Consider the following 15,611-nt stretch of genomic DNA (forward strand, 5'->3'; position numbering starts at 1 on the left):
AAGAGAATCCTGGTCCCAAAGGAGCCTTCTGGGGGACCGGTGCTGAGAGAGGTTGTGGGCATGGCCCGCTGGGGCTCTGCCCGACCCAGGGCTGAGAGATGCCACCTCCCAGCTCTGGGTCCCTGCAGGAAGTGTTGGCAAGCACAGGGCCGGTCCTCCAAAGGCCCAGGTGCAGGGAGCCCAGGCCAAGCAGCCTGTGGAAGAAGCCACTTGCCGTGCCACCCCGGGAACAGGACTGCAGGCCCCGGCCCTTCCCACCTCCTCCTCCTCCTCCTCCTCCTCCCCCCCGCCCCCCCCCACAGGGCACAGGGCTCAGAGACACCTCAGACTCTTGCTACCCAAAGTGCAAAGGGCATCAGTTGCTCCTCCAACCCCCCCGCCCAGCAGACCACGTTGTCCAGCCAGCCCCCGGGCCTCCCTGGGGTGCCCAGCACAAAAGTGCAGACACCCACCGGACCCTCAGTCTCAGTTTTCGGAGGTTTTTGCCACTCTAAGGACCCGCAGGCCGGCTGGGCCTTCGGGCAGGACAGAGAGCCCCGGAATCCGACTTGGAGAGCTGCGTGTACGTCCCCATCAGGAGGCGGTCCCCACCTCCGCGGCTCTCCCCTTGCGGGGAGCGGCAGCCCAGCCGGCAGCCGCAGGGCCTCAGGGAAGACACCAGGCTGGGCCCCCGCGGCACAGCGGGGGCACGTCCCCCGCACTCACGCGACTTAGGGACGGCTGCTGGAGACTGCTGCGGCCACCCTGCTGCCGGGTTTCTGGAGGGCTTCCTGGAAGCAGCGTCCACACCAAGCCCTTGGAAGGCCCAGGCGACGGAGGAGCCGGTCAGGCAGGGGCCGAGGACGGTGAGAGGCCGGGCGGGAAGGAGCATGTCAGGCAGGGGCAGAGGACGGTGACAGGCCGGGCGGGGAGGAGCCGGTCAGGCGGGGGCCCAGGACAGTGACGGGCCTGGCCGGGGAGGAGCGCGTCAGGCAGGGGCAGAGGAGACGGGCTGGGTAAGGGTTAGGGTGACAGTTAGGGCACAATTCACAATCGCAAAGACGTGGAAGCGACCCGAGTGCCCATCCATCCAGGAGTGCATTAATAAAATGTGGCGCGTGGACACCACGGAGTGCCATTCGGCTGTGAGGAGCAGCGGTGAGAGGGCGCCTCTCGTGTTCTCCTGGCCAGAGCTGGAACCCGTTCCAGTAAGCCAGGTATCCCAAGAATGGACACACGAGCACCACGTGAGCGCGCTCACCAGCAAATTGGTACGAACGGATGGACGCCTAAGTGGACAGAGAGGAATCACCTTCATCGGGTGGGTGTCGGGCGGGTGGGGGGAGGGGAGGGGCATACACATCCATTAGGCATGGGGTGGGTGCGCACCGACTGGGGGATGGGCGCACTTGAAGCTCTGACCCGAGGGGGGAGGCTTGGAGAGGGCAAGGCACCCGACCTTAACATTGGTACCCCCACAATACGCTGCAACAACATGAGAGGTATATGAATAAGAACACAGGGGGGGCCGGGCGCGGTGGCTCACGCCTGTAATCCTAGCTCTCTGGGAGGCCGAGGCGGGCGGATTGCTCCAGGTCAGGAGTTCGAAACCAGCCTGAGCAAGAGCGAGACCCCCGTCTCTACTAAAAATAGAAAGAAATTAATTGGCCAACTAATATATATAGAAAAACACAGCCGGGCGTGGTGGTGCATGCCTGTAGTCCCAACTACTCGGGAGGCTGAGGCAGCAGGATTGCTTGAGCCCGGAGATTGAGGTTGCCGTGAGCTAGGCTGACGCCATGGCACTCACTCTAGCCTGGGCAGCAAAACGAGACTCTGTCTCAAAAAAAAAAAAAAAAAAAAAAAAAAAGAACACAGGGGGGAGGGGGGCACGGGCAACACATGTCACCTGAATACTTGTACTCCCATCATCTGCTTGAAAAGAGAGAGAAAAGAAAATGCAATCATAGAGGTAAGAGACACTTTTTAAAAATCATGAATCCGAAGAGAAAAGTAAAAGGAGGCCTGTGGAGCAGGTCTGGGTGTGACTCCGGATCCCCCAACATCAGGTGCCACCACCAAAGATTCCTGCGTGTAGCCCATAGAACCCCAAAAGCAACGGGACGAGTTCTGGTCACATACTCCCTCAAAATGACATCCTGGCCTTCTTCTGGAACTCCCTCCCCTCTCAGACTCTCAAGGTTTCCTCCAGCGTGTCGGTTCCCACAGAGCAGACCTTTGGTCTGAGACCTGACAGTCCAGATGCCACGCATGCTGCCGCGTGGCGGCGGTGTCGCGGCTTGGGACAAGAGGAGGCCCCACGGTGCGGGCTGGGGCGCCAGGCACCGCGGGCGGGCGCTGAGGGTGGGGGTGACCCCCACCCCGGGCCGCCGCCGCGCTCCCAGAAAGGGGACAGAACAAGAGGCAAAAAAAAAAAAAAAAAAAAAAAGCAGCAGCCTGTGGCACCCGGTATTCCCAGGCGGTCTCCCATCCAAGTACTAACCAGGCCCGACCCCGCTTAGCTTCCGAGACCAGACGAGATCGGGGGCGTTCAGGGTGGTGTGGCCCTAGACGGCGGCGGCGGAGGGCGCCCCTGCCCCGCTCAAGAAGCCGAGCCTCTCTGGGCTTCCCCGCCGCCGCCTCCCGCCCCAGGCCCCGCGCCGGGCCGGGCCGGTTGAGTTCGCCGGCCGGGTCCCGCGGGCTCCCAGGGACGGGGGTGATGGGCGGGGCGGGGCGGGGCGGGGCGGGGCGGGGGGCTGTCTCTCTATACACACACACACACTCACACTCACTCACACTCACACAAGATGCGCCTCCACGGCTGGACTCGCCAAGGTGGAGCCCTCCCAGCCCCCCTCGTCTCCTCGCCCGGCCTCCTTCACCTACCCGCTGCCCACCCCCAGCGCGTCGCTGCCTGCCGCTGACTGCGCACGCGCGGGACGCTCGCCCTTTGACCCCAGCCAGGGGCCGCCCTCCCCCACAACCCCTTTCAGCTGCGCCCCCCCCCTCGCCCTGTGGGTGGGCTGCCGCCTATTCCCCCGGGCCAGGGCTGGGGCACAGCCAGTGTATGGGGCGTCTCTCTCTGGGGATGTGTCCCATGGGTGGGGTGGGGTGGCCTGGTTTGGGGGGCGCTGAAGAAATCAGTCCCCTCCATCTCCTACCTCTGGAAAACGCCCAAGCCCGTGGAGAACTGCCGGCACCGCTTCGTGGGGGCCGGGACCCTCCTCCGTGTCCTCCTGTGGCCCAGTCCAAGGGGCCTGGGCCTGGCCGGGGCTGCATTGGACCCCGACCACCCTGGCGTGTGGACTCGCTAAAAATCGGCCATTAGATATTGGATTCCAGCTTCCTGGAGGTCATTTCACTAATGAGTGCACCGGAAAGAGTTTCCTAATCCATCTGTGAGGGTGGCAACTGAAAGAGAATTTTAAAGCTGACAGAATAGGCGAGGGAAGGCATAGGAGATTTCCACACCCAGCAAGGAAGACTTTCCCGAAATGGAAGAAAGAAACGAGCAAACAGAGACACCGGTAGCCCGCCCGGAAAAGAGTCTGCCCCTTAGAGAAAGCACCCTGACCGGGTTCACCCGTGGGTGGGTGGCGAGCTAGCGGCATTCAGAAGAGCGAGGCCCGCAGTCTGTGCGGAAGACACCTGCGCTCGGGTGTGTGTGGCGGCGCGATTCACAAGCAGCTCCAGATGTTAAACCAAGGAGAAGCCAGGGAGTTCCCAACGCCCCAGGTGTCCTCAGCCCACGACTGGCTGCTGTGGGAATGGGAAGCCCGGCTCCTTGTCTCAGAGCGGGGTTCCCAGGAGGATCAGGCTGAAGCTGGGACTTGGCCTCAAAGTGTCCCCTCGCATGGCCACCCCCTTCCCCTTCCTGCTCCTCTACTCCTGGTGCCCCTCCATCCAGGGGCCAGACCTTAAAGAGTCACCGCAAGAGAATCCTGGTCCCAAAGGAGCCTTCTGGGGGACCGGTGCTGAGAGAGGTTGTGGGCATGGCCCGCTGGGGCTCTGCCCGACCCAGGGCTGAGAGATGCCACCTCCCAGCTCTGGGTCCCTGCAGGAAGTGTTGGCAAGCACAGGGCCGGTCCTCCAAAGGCCCAGGTGCAGGGAGCCCAGGCCAAGCAGCCTGTGGAAGAAGCCACTTGCCGTGCCACCCCGGGAACAGGACTGCAGGCCCCGGCCCTTCCCACCTCCTCCTCCTCCTCCTCCTCCTCCCCCCCGCCCCCCCCCACAGGGCACAGGGCTCAGAGACACCTCAGACTCTTGCTACCCAAAGTGCAAAGGGCATCAGTTGCTCCTCCAACCCCCCCGCCCAGCAGACCACGTTGTCCAGCCAGCCCCCGGGCCTCCCTGGGGTGCCCAGCACAAAAGTGCAGACACCCACCGGACCCTCAGTCTCAGTTTTCGGAGGTTTTTGCCACTCTAAGGACCCGCAGGCCGGCTGGGCCTTCGGGCAGGACAGAGAGCCCCGGAATCCGACTTGGAGAGCTGCGTGTACGTCCCCATCAGGAGGCGGTCCCCACCTCCGCGGCTCTCCCCTTGCGGGGAGCGGCAGCCCAGCCGGCAGCCGCAGGGCCTCAGGGAAGACACCAGGCTGGGCCCCCGCGGCACAGCGGGGGCACGTCCCCCGCACTCACGCGACTTAGGGACGGCTGCTGGAGACTGCTGCGGCCACCCTGCTGCCGGGTTTCTGGAGGGCTTCCTGGAAGCAGCGTCCACACCAAGCCCTTGGAAGGCCCAGGCGACGGAGGAGCCGGTCAGGCAGGGGCCGAGGACGGTGAGAGGCCGGGCGGGAAGGAGCATGTCAGGCAGGGGCAGAGGACGGTGACAGGCCGGGCGGGGAGGAGCCGGTCAGGCGGGGGCCCAGGACAGTGACGGGCCTGGCCGGGGAGGAGCGCGTCAGGCAGGGGCAGAGGAGACGGGCTGGGTAAGGGTTAGGGTGACAGTTAGGGCACAATTCACAATCGCAAAGACGTGGAAGCGACCCGAGTGCCCATCCATCCAGGAGTGCATTAATAAAATGTGGCGCGTGGACACCACGGAGTGCCATTCGGCTGTGAGGAGCAGCGGTGAGAGGGCGCCTCTCGTGTTCTCCTGGCCAGAGCTGGAACCCGTTCCAGTAAGCCAGGTATCCCAAGAATGGACACACGAGCACCACGTGAGCGCGCTCACCAGCAAATTGGTACGAACGGATGGACGCCTAAGTGGACAGAGAGGAATCACCTTCATCGGGTGGGTGTCGGGCGGGTGGGGGGAGGGGAGGGGCATACACATCCATTAGGCATGGGGTGGGTGCGCACCGACTGGGGGATGGGCGCACTTGAAGCTCTGACCCGAGGGGGGAGGCTTGGAGAGGGCAAGGCACCCGACCTTAACATTGGTACCCCCACAATACGCTGCAACAACATGAGAGGTATATGAATAAGAACACAGGGGGGGCCGGGCGCGGTGGCTCACGCCTGTAATCCTAGCTCTCTGGGAGGCCGAGGCGGGCGGATTGCTCCAGGTCAGGAGTTCGAAACCAGCCTGAGCAAGAGCGAGACCCCCGTCTCTACTAAAAATAGAAAGAAATTAATTGGCCAACTAATATATATAGAAAAACACAGCCGGGCGTGGTGGTGCATGCCTGTAGTCCCAACTACTCGGGAGGCTGAGGCAGCAGGATTGCTTGAGCCCGGAGATTGAGGTTGCCGTGAGCTAGGCTGACGCCATGGCACTCACTCTAGCCTGGGCAGCAAAACGAGACTCTGTCTCAAAAAAAAAAAAAAAAAAAAAAAAAAAGAACACAGGGGGGAGGGGGGCACGGGCAACACATGTCACCTGAATACTTGTACTCCCATCATCTGCTTGAAAAGAGAGAGAAAAGAAAATGCAATCATAGAGGTAAGAGACACTTTTTAAAAATCATGAATCCGAAGAGAAAAGTAAAAGGAGGCCTGTGGAGCAGGTCTGGGTGTGACTCCGGATCCCCCAACATCAGGTGCCACCACCAAAGATTCCTGCGTGTAGCCCATAGAACCCCAAAAGCAACGGGACGAGTTCTGGTCACATACTCCCTCAAAATGACATCCTGGCCTTCTTCTGGAACTCCCTCCCCTCTCAGACTCTCAAGGTTTCCTCCAGCGTGTCGGTTCCCACAGAGCAGACCTTTGGTCTGAGACCTGACAGTCCAGATGCCACGCATGCTGCCGCGTGGCGGCGGTGTCGCGGCTTGGGACAAGAGGAGGCCCCACGGTGCGGGCTGGGGCGCCAGGCACCGCGGGCGGGCGCTGAGGGTGGGGGTGACCCCCACCCCGGGCCGCCGCCGCGCTCCCAGAAAGGGGACAGAACAAGAGGCAAAAAAAAAAAAAAAAAAAAAAAGCAGCAGCCTGTGGCACCCGGTATTCCCAGGCGGTCTCCCATCCAAGTACTAACCAGGCCCGACCCCGCTTAGCTTCCGAGACCAGACGAGATCGGGGGCGTTCAGGGTGGTGTGGCCCTAGACGGCGGCGGCGGAGGGCGCCCCTGCCCCGCTCAAGAAGCCGAGCCTCTCTGGGCTTCCCCGCCGCCGCCTCCCGCCCCAGGCCCCGCGCCGGGCCGGGCCGGTTGAGTTCGCCGGCCGGGTCCCGCGGGCTCCCAGGGACGGGGGTGATGGGCGGGGCGGGGCGGGGCGGGGCGGGGCGGGGGGCTGTCTCTCTATACACACACACACACTCACACTCACTCACACTCACACAAGATGCGCCTCCACGGCTGGACTCGCCAAGGTGGAGCCCTCCCAGCCCCCCTCGTCTCCTCGCCCGGCCTCCTTCACCTACCCGCTGCCCACCCCCAGCGCGTCGCTGCCTGCCGCTGACTGCGCACGCGCGGGACGCTCGCCCTTTGACCCCAGCCAGGGGCCGCCCTCCCCCACAACCCCTTTCAGCTGCGCCCCCCCCCTCGCCCTGTGGGTGGGCTGCCGCCTATTCCCCCGGGCCAGGGCTGGGGCACAGCCAGTGTATGGGGCGTCTCTCTCTGGGGATGTGTCCCATGGGTGGGGTGGGGTGGCCTGGTTTGGGGGGCGCTGAAGAAATCAGTCCCCTCCATCTCCTACCTCTGGAAAACGCCCAAGCCCGTGGAGAACTGCCGGCACCGCTTCGTGGGGGCCGGGACCCTCCTCCGTGTCCTCCTGTGGCCCAGTCCAAGGGGCCTGGGCCTGGCCGGGGCTGCATTGGACCCCGACCACCCTGGCGTGTGGACTCGCTAAAAATCGGCCATTAGATATTGGATTCCAGCTTCCTGGAGGTCATTTCACTAATGAGTGCACCGGAAAGAGTTTCCTAATCCATCTGTGAGGGTGGCAACTGAAAGAGAATTTTAAAGCTGACAGAATAGGCGAGGGAAGGCATAGGAGATTTCCACACCCAGCAAGGAAGACTTTCCCGAAATGGAAGAAAGAAACGAGCAAACAGAGACACCGGTAGCCCGCCCGGAAAAGAGTCTGCCCCTTAGAGAAAGCACCCTGACCGGGTTCACCCGTGGGTGGGTGGCGAGCTAGCGGCATTCAGAAGAGCGAGGCCCGCAGTCTGTGCGGAAGACACCTGCGCTCGGGTGTGTGTGGCGGCGCGATTCACAAGCAGCTCCAGATGTTAAACCAAGGAGAAGCCAGGGAGTTCCCAACGCCCCAGGTGTCCTCAGCCCACGACTGGCTGCTGTGGGAATGGGAAGCCCGGCTCCTTGTCTCAGAGCGGGGTTCCCAGGAGGATCAGGCTGAAGCTGGGACTTGGCCTCAAAGTGTCCCCTCGCATGGCCACCCCCTTCCCCTTCCTGCTCCTCTACTCCTGGTGCCCCTCCATCCAGGGGCCAGACCTTAAAGAGTCACCGCAAGAGAATCCTGGTCCCAAAGGAGCCTTCTGGGGGACCGGTGCTGAGAGAGGTTGTGGGCATGGCCCGCTGGGGCTCTGCCCGACCCAGGGCTGAGAGATGCCACCTCCCAGCTCTGGGTCCCTGCAGGAAGTGTTGGCAAGCACAGGGCCGGTCCTCCAAAGGCCCAGGTGCAGGGAGCCCAGGCCAAGCAGCCTGTGGAAGAAGCCACTTGCCGTGCCACCCCGGGAACAGGACTGCAGGCCCCGGCCCTTCCCACCTCCTCCTCCTCCTCCTCCTCCTCCCCCCCGCCCCCCCCCACAGGGCACAGGGCTCAGAGACACCTCAGACTCTTGCTACCCAAAGTGCAAAGGGCATCAGTTGCTCCTCCAACCCCCCCGCCCAGCAGACCACGTTGTCCAGCCAGCCCCCGGGCCTCCCTGGGGTGCCCAGCACAAAAGTGCAGACACCCACCGGACCCTCAGTCTCAGTTTTCGGAGGTTTTTGCCACTCTAAGGACCCGCAGGCCGGCTGGGCCTTCGGGCAGGACAGAGAGCCCCGGAATCCGACTTGGAGAGCTGCGTGTACGTCCCCATCAGGAGGCGGTCCCCACCTCCGCGGCTCTCCCCTTGCGGGGAGCGGCAGCCCAGCCGGCAGCCGCAGGGCCTCAGGGAAGACACCAGGCTGGGCCCCCGCGGCACAGCGGGGGCACGTCCCCCGCACTCACGCGACTTAGGGACGGCTGCTGGAGACTGCTGCGGCCACCCTGCTGCCGGGTTTCTGGAGGGCTTCCTGGAAGCAGCGTCCACACCAAGCCCTTGGAAGGCCCAGGCGACGGAGGAGCCGGTCAGGCAGGGGCCGAGGACGGTGAGAGGCCGGGCGGGAAGGAGCATGTCAGGCAGGGGCAGAGGACGGTGACAGGCCGGGCGGGGAGGAGCCGGTCAGGCGGGGGCCCAGGACAGTGACGGGCCTGGCCGGGGAGGAGCGCGTCAGGCAGGGGCAGAGGAGACGGGCTGGGTAAGGGTTAGGGTGACAGTTAGGGCACAATTCACAATCGCAAAGACGTGGAAGCGACCCGAGTGCCCATCCATCCAGGAGTGCATTAATAAAATGTGGCGCGTGGACACCACGGAGTGCCATTCGGCTGTGAGGAGCAGCGGTGAGAGGGCGCCTCTCGTGTTCTCCTGGCCAGAGCTGGAACCCGTTCCAGTAAGCCAGGTATCCCAAGAATGGACACACGAGCACCACGTGAGCGCGCTCACCAGCAAATTGGTACGAACGGATGGACGCCTAAGTGGACAGAGAGGAATCACCTTCATCGGGTGGGTGTCGGGCGGGTGGGGGGAGGGGAGGGGCATACACATCCATTAGGCATGGGGTGGGTGCGCACCGACTGGGGGATGGGCGCACTTGAAGCTCTGACCCGAGGGGGGAGGCTTGGAGAGGGCAAGGCACCCGACCTTAACATTGGTACCCCCACAATACGCTGCAACAACATGAGAGGTATATGAATAAGAACACAGGGGGGGCCGGGCGCGGTGGCTCACGCCTGTAATCCTAGCTCTCTGGGAGGCCGAGGCGGGCGGATTGCTCCAGGTCAGGAGTTCGAAACCAGCCTGAGCAAGAGCGAGACCCCCGTCTCTACTAAAAATAGAAAGAAATTAATTGGCCAACTAATATATATAGAAAAACACAGCCGGGCGTGGTGGTGCATGCCTGTAGTCCCAACTACTCGGGAGGCTGAGGCAGCAGGATTGCTTGAGCCCGGAGATTGAGGTTGCCGTGAGCTAGGCTGACGCCATGGCACTCACTCTAGCCTGGGCAGCAAAACGAGACTCTGTCTCAAAAAAAAAAAAAAAAAAAAAAAAAAAGAACACAGGGGGGAGGGGGGCACGGGCAACACATGTCACCTGAATACTTGTACTCCCATCATCTGCTTGAAAAGAGAGAGAAAAGAAAATGCAATCATAGAGGTAAGAGACACTTTTTAAAAATCATGAATCCGAAGAGAAAAGTAAAAGGAGGCCTGTGGAGCAGGTCTGGGTGTGACTCCGGATCCCCCAACATCAGGTGCCACCACCAAAGATTCCTGCGTGTAGCCCATAGAACCCCAAAAGCAACGGGACGAGTTCTGGTCACATACTCCCTCAAAATGACATCCTGGCCTTCTTCTGGAACTCCCTCCCCTCTCAGACTCTCAAGGTTTCCTCCAGCGTGTCGGTTCCCACAGAGCAGACCTTTGGTCTGAGACCTGACAGTCCAGATGCCACGCATGCTGCCGCGTGGCGGCGGTGTCGCGGCTTGGGACAAGAGGAGGCCCCACGGTGCGGGCTGGGGCGCCAGGCACCGCGGGCGGGCGCTGAGGGTGGGGGTGACCCCCACCCCGGGCCGCCGCCGCGCTCCCAGAAAGGGGACAGAACAAGAGGCAAAAAAAAAAAAAAAAAAAAAAAGCAGCAGCCTGTGGCACCCGGTATTCCCAGGCGGTCTCCCATCCAAGTACTAACCAGGCCCGACCCCGCTTAGCTTCCGAGACCAGACGAGATCGGGGGCGTTCAGGGTGGTGTGGCCCTAGACGGCGGCGGCGGAGGGCGCCCCTGCCCCGCTCAAGAAGCCGAGCCTCTCTGGGCTTCCCCGCCGCCGCCTCCCGCCCCAGGCCCCGCGCCGGGCCGGGCCGGTTGAGTTCGCCGGCCGGGTCCCGCGGGCTCCCAGGGACGGGGGTGATGGGCGGGGCGGGGCGGGGCGGGGCGGGGCGGGGGGCTGTCTCTCTATACACACACACACACTCACACTCACTCACACTCACACAAGATGCGCCTCCACGGCTGGACTCGCCAAGGTGGAGCCCTCCCAGCCCCCCTCGTCTCCTCGCCCGGCCTCCTTCACCTACCCGCTGCCCACCCCCAGCGCGTCGCTGCCTGCCGCTGACTGCGCACGCGCGGGACGCTCGCCCTTTGACCCCAGCCAGGGGCCGCCCTCCCCCACAACCCCTTTCAGCTGCGCCCCCCCCCTCGCCCTGTGGGTGGGCTGCCGCCTATTCCCCCGGGCCAGGGCTGGGGCACAGCCAGTGTATGGGGCGTCTCTCTCTGGGGATGTGTCCCATGGGTGGGGTGGGGTGGCCTGGTTTGGGGGGCGCTGAAGAAATCAGTCCCCTCCATCTCCTACCTCTGGAAAACGCCCAAGCCCGTGGAGAACTGCCGGCACCGCTTCGTGGGGGCCGGGACCCTCCTCCGTGTCCTCCTGTGGCCCAGTCCAAGGGGCCTGGGCCTGGCCGGGGCTGCATTGGACCCCGACCACCCTGGCGTGTGGACTCGCTAAAAATCGGCCATTAGATATTGGATTCCAGCTTCCTGGAGGTCATTTCACTAATGAGTGCACCGGAAAGAGTTTCCTAATCCATCTGTGAGGGTGGCAACTGAAAGAGAATTTTAAAGCTGACAGAATAGGCGAGGGAAGGCATAGGAGATTTCCACACCCAGCAAGGAAGACTTTCCCGAAATGGAAGAAAGAAACGAGCAAACAGAGACACCGGTAGCCCGCCCGGAAAAGAGTCTGCCCCTTAGAGAAAGCACCCTGACCGGGTTCACCCGTGGGTGGGTGGCGAGCTAGCGGCATTCAGAAGAGCGAGGCCCGCAGTCTGTGCGGAAGACACCTGCGCTCGGGTGTGTGTGGCGGCGCGATTCACAAGCAGCTCCAGATGTTAAACCAAGGAGAAGCCAGGGAGTTCCCAACGCCCCAGGTGTCCTCAGCCCACGACTGGCTGCTGTGGGAATGGGAAGCCCGGCTCCTTGTCTCAGAGCGGGGTTCCCAGGAGGATCAGGCTGAAGCTGGGACTTGGCCTCAAAGTGTCCCCTCGCATGGCCACCCCCTTCCCCTTCCTGCTCCTCTACTCCTGGTGCCCCTCCATCCAGGGGCCAGACCTTAAAGAGTCACCGCAAGAGAATCCTGGTCCCAAAGGAGCCTTCTGGGGGACCGGTGCTGAGAGAGGTTGTGGGCATGGCCCGCTGGGGCTCTGCCCGACCCAGGGCTGAGAGATGCCACCTCCCAGCTCTGGGTCCCTGCAGGAAGTGTTGGCAAGCACAGGGCCGGTCCTCCAAAGGCCCAGGTGCAGGGAGCCCAGGCCAAGCAGCCTGTGGAAGAAGCCACTTGCCGTGCCACCCCGGGAACAGGACTGCAGGCCCCGGCCCTTCCCACCTCCTCCTCCTCCTCCTCCTCCTCCCCCCCGCCCCCCCCCACAGGGCACAGGGCTCAGAGACACCTCAGACTCTTGCTACCCAAAGTGCAAAGGGCATCAGTTGCTCCTCCAACCCCCCCGCCCAGCAGACCACGTTGTCCAGCCAGCCCCCGGGCCTCCCTGGGGTGCCCAGCACAAAAGTGCAGACACCCACCGGACCCTCAGTCTCAGTTTTCGGAGGTTTTTGCCACTCTAAGGACCCGCAGGCCGGCTGGGCCTTCGGGCAGGACAGAGAGCCCCGGAATCCGACTTGGAGAGCTGCGTGTACGTCCCCATCAGGAGGCGGTCCCCACCTCCGCGGCTCTCCCCTTGCGGGGAGCGGCAGCCCAGCCGGCAGCCGCAGGGCCTCAGGGAAGACACCAGGCTGGGCCCCCGCGGCACAGCGGGGGCACGTCCCCCGCACTCACGCGACTTAGGGACGGCTGCTGGAGACTGCTGCGGCCACCCTGCTGCCGGGTTTCTGGAGGGCTTCCTGGAAGCAGCGTCCACACCAAGCCCTTGGAAGGCCCAGGCGACGGAGGAGCCGGTCAGGCAGGGGCCGAGGACGGTGAGAGGCCGGGCGGGAAGGAGCATGTCAGGCAGGGGCAGAGGACGGTGACAGGCCGGGCGGGGAGGAGCCGGTCAGGCGGGGGCCCAGGACAGTGACGGGCCTGGCCGGGGAGGAGCGCGTCAGGCAGGGGCAGAGGAGACGGGCTGGGTAAGGGTTAGGGTGACAGTTAGGGCACAATTCACAATCGCAAAGACGTGGAAGCGACCCGAGTGCCCATCCATCCAGGAGTGCATTAATAAAATGTGGCGCGTGGACACCACGGAGTGCCATTCGGCTGTGAGGAGCAGCGGTGAGAGGGCGCCTCTCGTGTTCTCCTGGCCAGAGCTGGAACCCGTTCCAGTAAGCCAGGTATCCCAAGAATGGACACACGAGCACCACGTGAGCGCGCTCACCAGCAAATTGGTACGAACGGATGGACGCCTAAGTGGACAGAGAGGAATCACCTTCATCGGGTGGGTGTCGGGCGGGTGGGGGGAGGGGAGGGGCATACACATCCATTAGGCATGGGGTGGGTGCGCACCGACTGGGGGATGGGCGCACTTGAAGCTCTGACCCGAGGGGGGAGGCTTGGAGAGGGCAAGGCACCCGACCTTAACATTGGTACCCCCACAATACGCTGCAACAACATGAGAGGTATATGAATAAGAACACAGGGGGGGCCGGGCGCGGTGGCTCACGCCTGTAATCCTAGCTCTCTGGGAGGCCGAGGCGGGCGGATTGCTCCAGGTCAGGAGTTCGAAACCAGCCTGAGCAAGAGCGAGACCCCCGTCTCTACTAAAAATAGAAAGAAATTAATTGGCCAACTAATATATATAGAAAAACACAGCCGGGCGTGGTGGTGCATGCCTGTAGTCCCAACTACTCGGGAGGCTGAGGCAGCAGGATTGCTTGAGCCCGGAGATTGAGGTTGCCGTGAGCTAGGCTGACGCCATGGCACTCACTCTAGCCTGGGCAGCAAAACGAGACTCTGTCTCAAAAAAAAAAAAAAAAAAAAAAAAAAAGAACACAGGGGGGAGGGGGGCACGGGCAACACATGTCACCTGAATACTTGTACTCCCATCATCTGCTTGAAAAGAGAGAGAAAAGAAAATGCAATCATAGAGGTAAGAGACACTTTTTAAAAATCATGAATCCGAAGAGAAAAGTAAAAGGAGGCCTGTGGAGCAGGTCTGGGTGTGACTCCGGATCCCCCAACATCAGGTGCCACCACCAAAGATTCCTGCGTGTAGCCCATAGAACCCCAAAAGCAACGGGACGAGTTCTGGTCACATACTCCCTCAAAATGACATCCTGGCCTTCTTCTGGAACTCCCTCCCCTCTCAGACTCTCAAGGTTTCCTCCAGCGTGTCGGTTCCCACAGAGCAGACCTTTGGTCTGAGACCTGACAGTCCAGATGCCACGCATGCTGCCGCGTGGCGGCGGTGTCGCGGCTTGGGACAAGAGGAGGCCCCACGGTGCGGGCTGGGGCGCCAGGCACCGCGGGCGGGCGCTGAGGGTGGGGGTGACCCCCACCCCGGGCCGCCGCCGCGCTCCCAGAAAGGGGACAGAACAAGAGGCAAAAAAAAAAAAAAAAAAAAAAAGCAGCAGCCTGTGGCACCCGGTATTCCCAGGCGGTCTCCCATCCAAGTACTAACCAGGCCCGACCCCGCTTAGCTTCCGAGACCAGACGAGATCGGGGGCGTTCAGGGTGGTGTGGCCCTAGACGGCGGCGGCGGAGGGCGCCCCTGCCCCGCTCAAGAAGCCGAGCCTCTCTGGGCTTCCCCGCCGCCGCCTCCCGCCCCAGGCCCCGCGCCGGGCCGGGCCGGTTGAGTTCGCCGGCCGGGTCCCGCGGGCTCCCAGGGACGGGGGTGATGGGCGGGGCGGGGCGGGGCGGGGCGGGGCGGGGGGCTGTCTCTCTATACACACACACACACTCACACTCACTCACACTCACACAAGATGCGCCTCCACGGCTGGACTCGCCAAGGTGGAGCCCTCCCAGCCCCCCTCGTCTCCTCGCCCGGCCTCCTTCACCTACCCGCTGCCCACCCCCAGCGCGTCGCTGCCTGCCGCTGACTGCGCACGCGCGGGACGCTCGCCCTTTGACCCCAGCCAGGGGCCGCCCTCCCCCACAACCCCTTTCAGCTGCGCCCCCCCCCTCGCCCTGTGGGTGGGCTGCCGCCTATTCCCCCGGGCCAGGGCTGGGGCACAGCCAGTGTATGGGGCGTCTCTCTCTGGGGATGTGTCCCATGGGTGGGGTGGGGTGGCCTGGTTTGGGGGGCGCTGAAGAAATCAGTCCCCTCCATCTCCTACCTCTGGAAAACGCCCAAGCCCGTGGAGAACTGCCGGCACCGCTTCGTGGGGGCCGGGACCCTCCTCCGTGTCCTCCTGTGGCCCAGTCCAAGGGGCCTGGGCCTGGCCGGGGCTGCATTGGACCCCGACCACCCTGGCGTGTGGACTCGCTAAAAATCGGCCATTAGATATTGGATTCCAGCTTCCTGGAGGTCATTTCACTAATGAGTGCACCGGAAAGAGTTTCCTAATCCATCTGTGAGGGTGGCAACTGAAAGAGAATTTTAAAGCTGACAGAATAGGCGAGGGAAGGCATAGGAGATTTCCACACCCAGCAAGGAAGACTTTCCCGAAATGGAAGAAAGAAACGAGCAAACAGAGACACCGGTAGCCCGCCCGGAAAAGAGTCTGCCCCTTAGAGAAAGCACCCTGACCGGGTTCACCCGTGGGTGGGTGGCGAGCTAGCGGCATTCAGAAGAGCGAGGCCCGCAGTCTGTGCGGAAGACACCTGCGCTCGGGTGTGTGTGGCGGCGCGATTCACAAGCAGCTCCAGATGTTAAACCAAGGAGAAGCCAGGGAGTTCCCAACGCCCCAGGTGTCCTCAGCCCACGACTGGCTGCTGTGGGAATGGGAAGCCCGGCTCCTTGTCTCAGAGCGGGGTTCCCAGGAGGATCAGGCTGAAGCTGGGACTTGGCCTCAAAGTGTCCCCTCGCATGGCCACCCCCTTCCCCTTCCTGCTCCTCTACTCCTGGTGCCCCT

The 15,611-nt window shown here is 63.0% G+C and overlaps 4 non-coding genes across 4 annotated transcripts; all 4 read right to left on the bottom strand.

Annotated features, from left to right (window-relative positions):
- Positions 1-2,433: 2,433 nt before the first annotated feature.
- On the bottom strand, positions 2,434-2,552 carry LOC142867767 (5S ribosomal RNA). The gene has a single exon (XR_012917124.1). It is a non-coding gene; the product is annotated as a 5S ribosomal RNA (ribosomal RNA).
- A 3,792-nt stretch (positions 2,553-6,344) lies between these two features.
- On the bottom strand, positions 6,345-6,463 carry LOC142867769 (5S ribosomal RNA). Its single transcript, XR_012917126.1, has one exon. It is a non-coding gene; the product is annotated as a 5S ribosomal RNA (ribosomal RNA).
- A 3,792-nt stretch (positions 6,464-10,255) lies between these two features.
- Positions 10,256-10,374, bottom strand: LOC142867770 (5S ribosomal RNA). The gene has a single exon (XR_012917127.1). It is a non-coding gene; the product is annotated as a 5S ribosomal RNA (ribosomal RNA).
- Positions 10,375-14,166: 3,792 nt separating this feature from the next.
- Positions 14,167-14,285, bottom strand: LOC142867771 (5S ribosomal RNA). The gene has a single exon (XR_012917129.1). It is a non-coding gene; the product is annotated as a 5S ribosomal RNA (ribosomal RNA).
- Between the last annotated feature and the right edge of the window lie 1,326 nt (positions 14,286-15,611).

Source organism: Microcebus murinus, unplaced genomic scaffold (assembly GCF_040939455.1).
Source record: "Microcebus murinus isolate Inina unplaced genomic scaffold, M.murinus_Inina_mat1.0 scaf020_hap2_Mmur4.0, whole genome shotgun sequence".
Classification (NCBI taxonomy): domain Eukaryota; kingdom Metazoa; phylum Chordata; class Mammalia; order Primates; family Cheirogaleidae; genus Microcebus; species Microcebus murinus.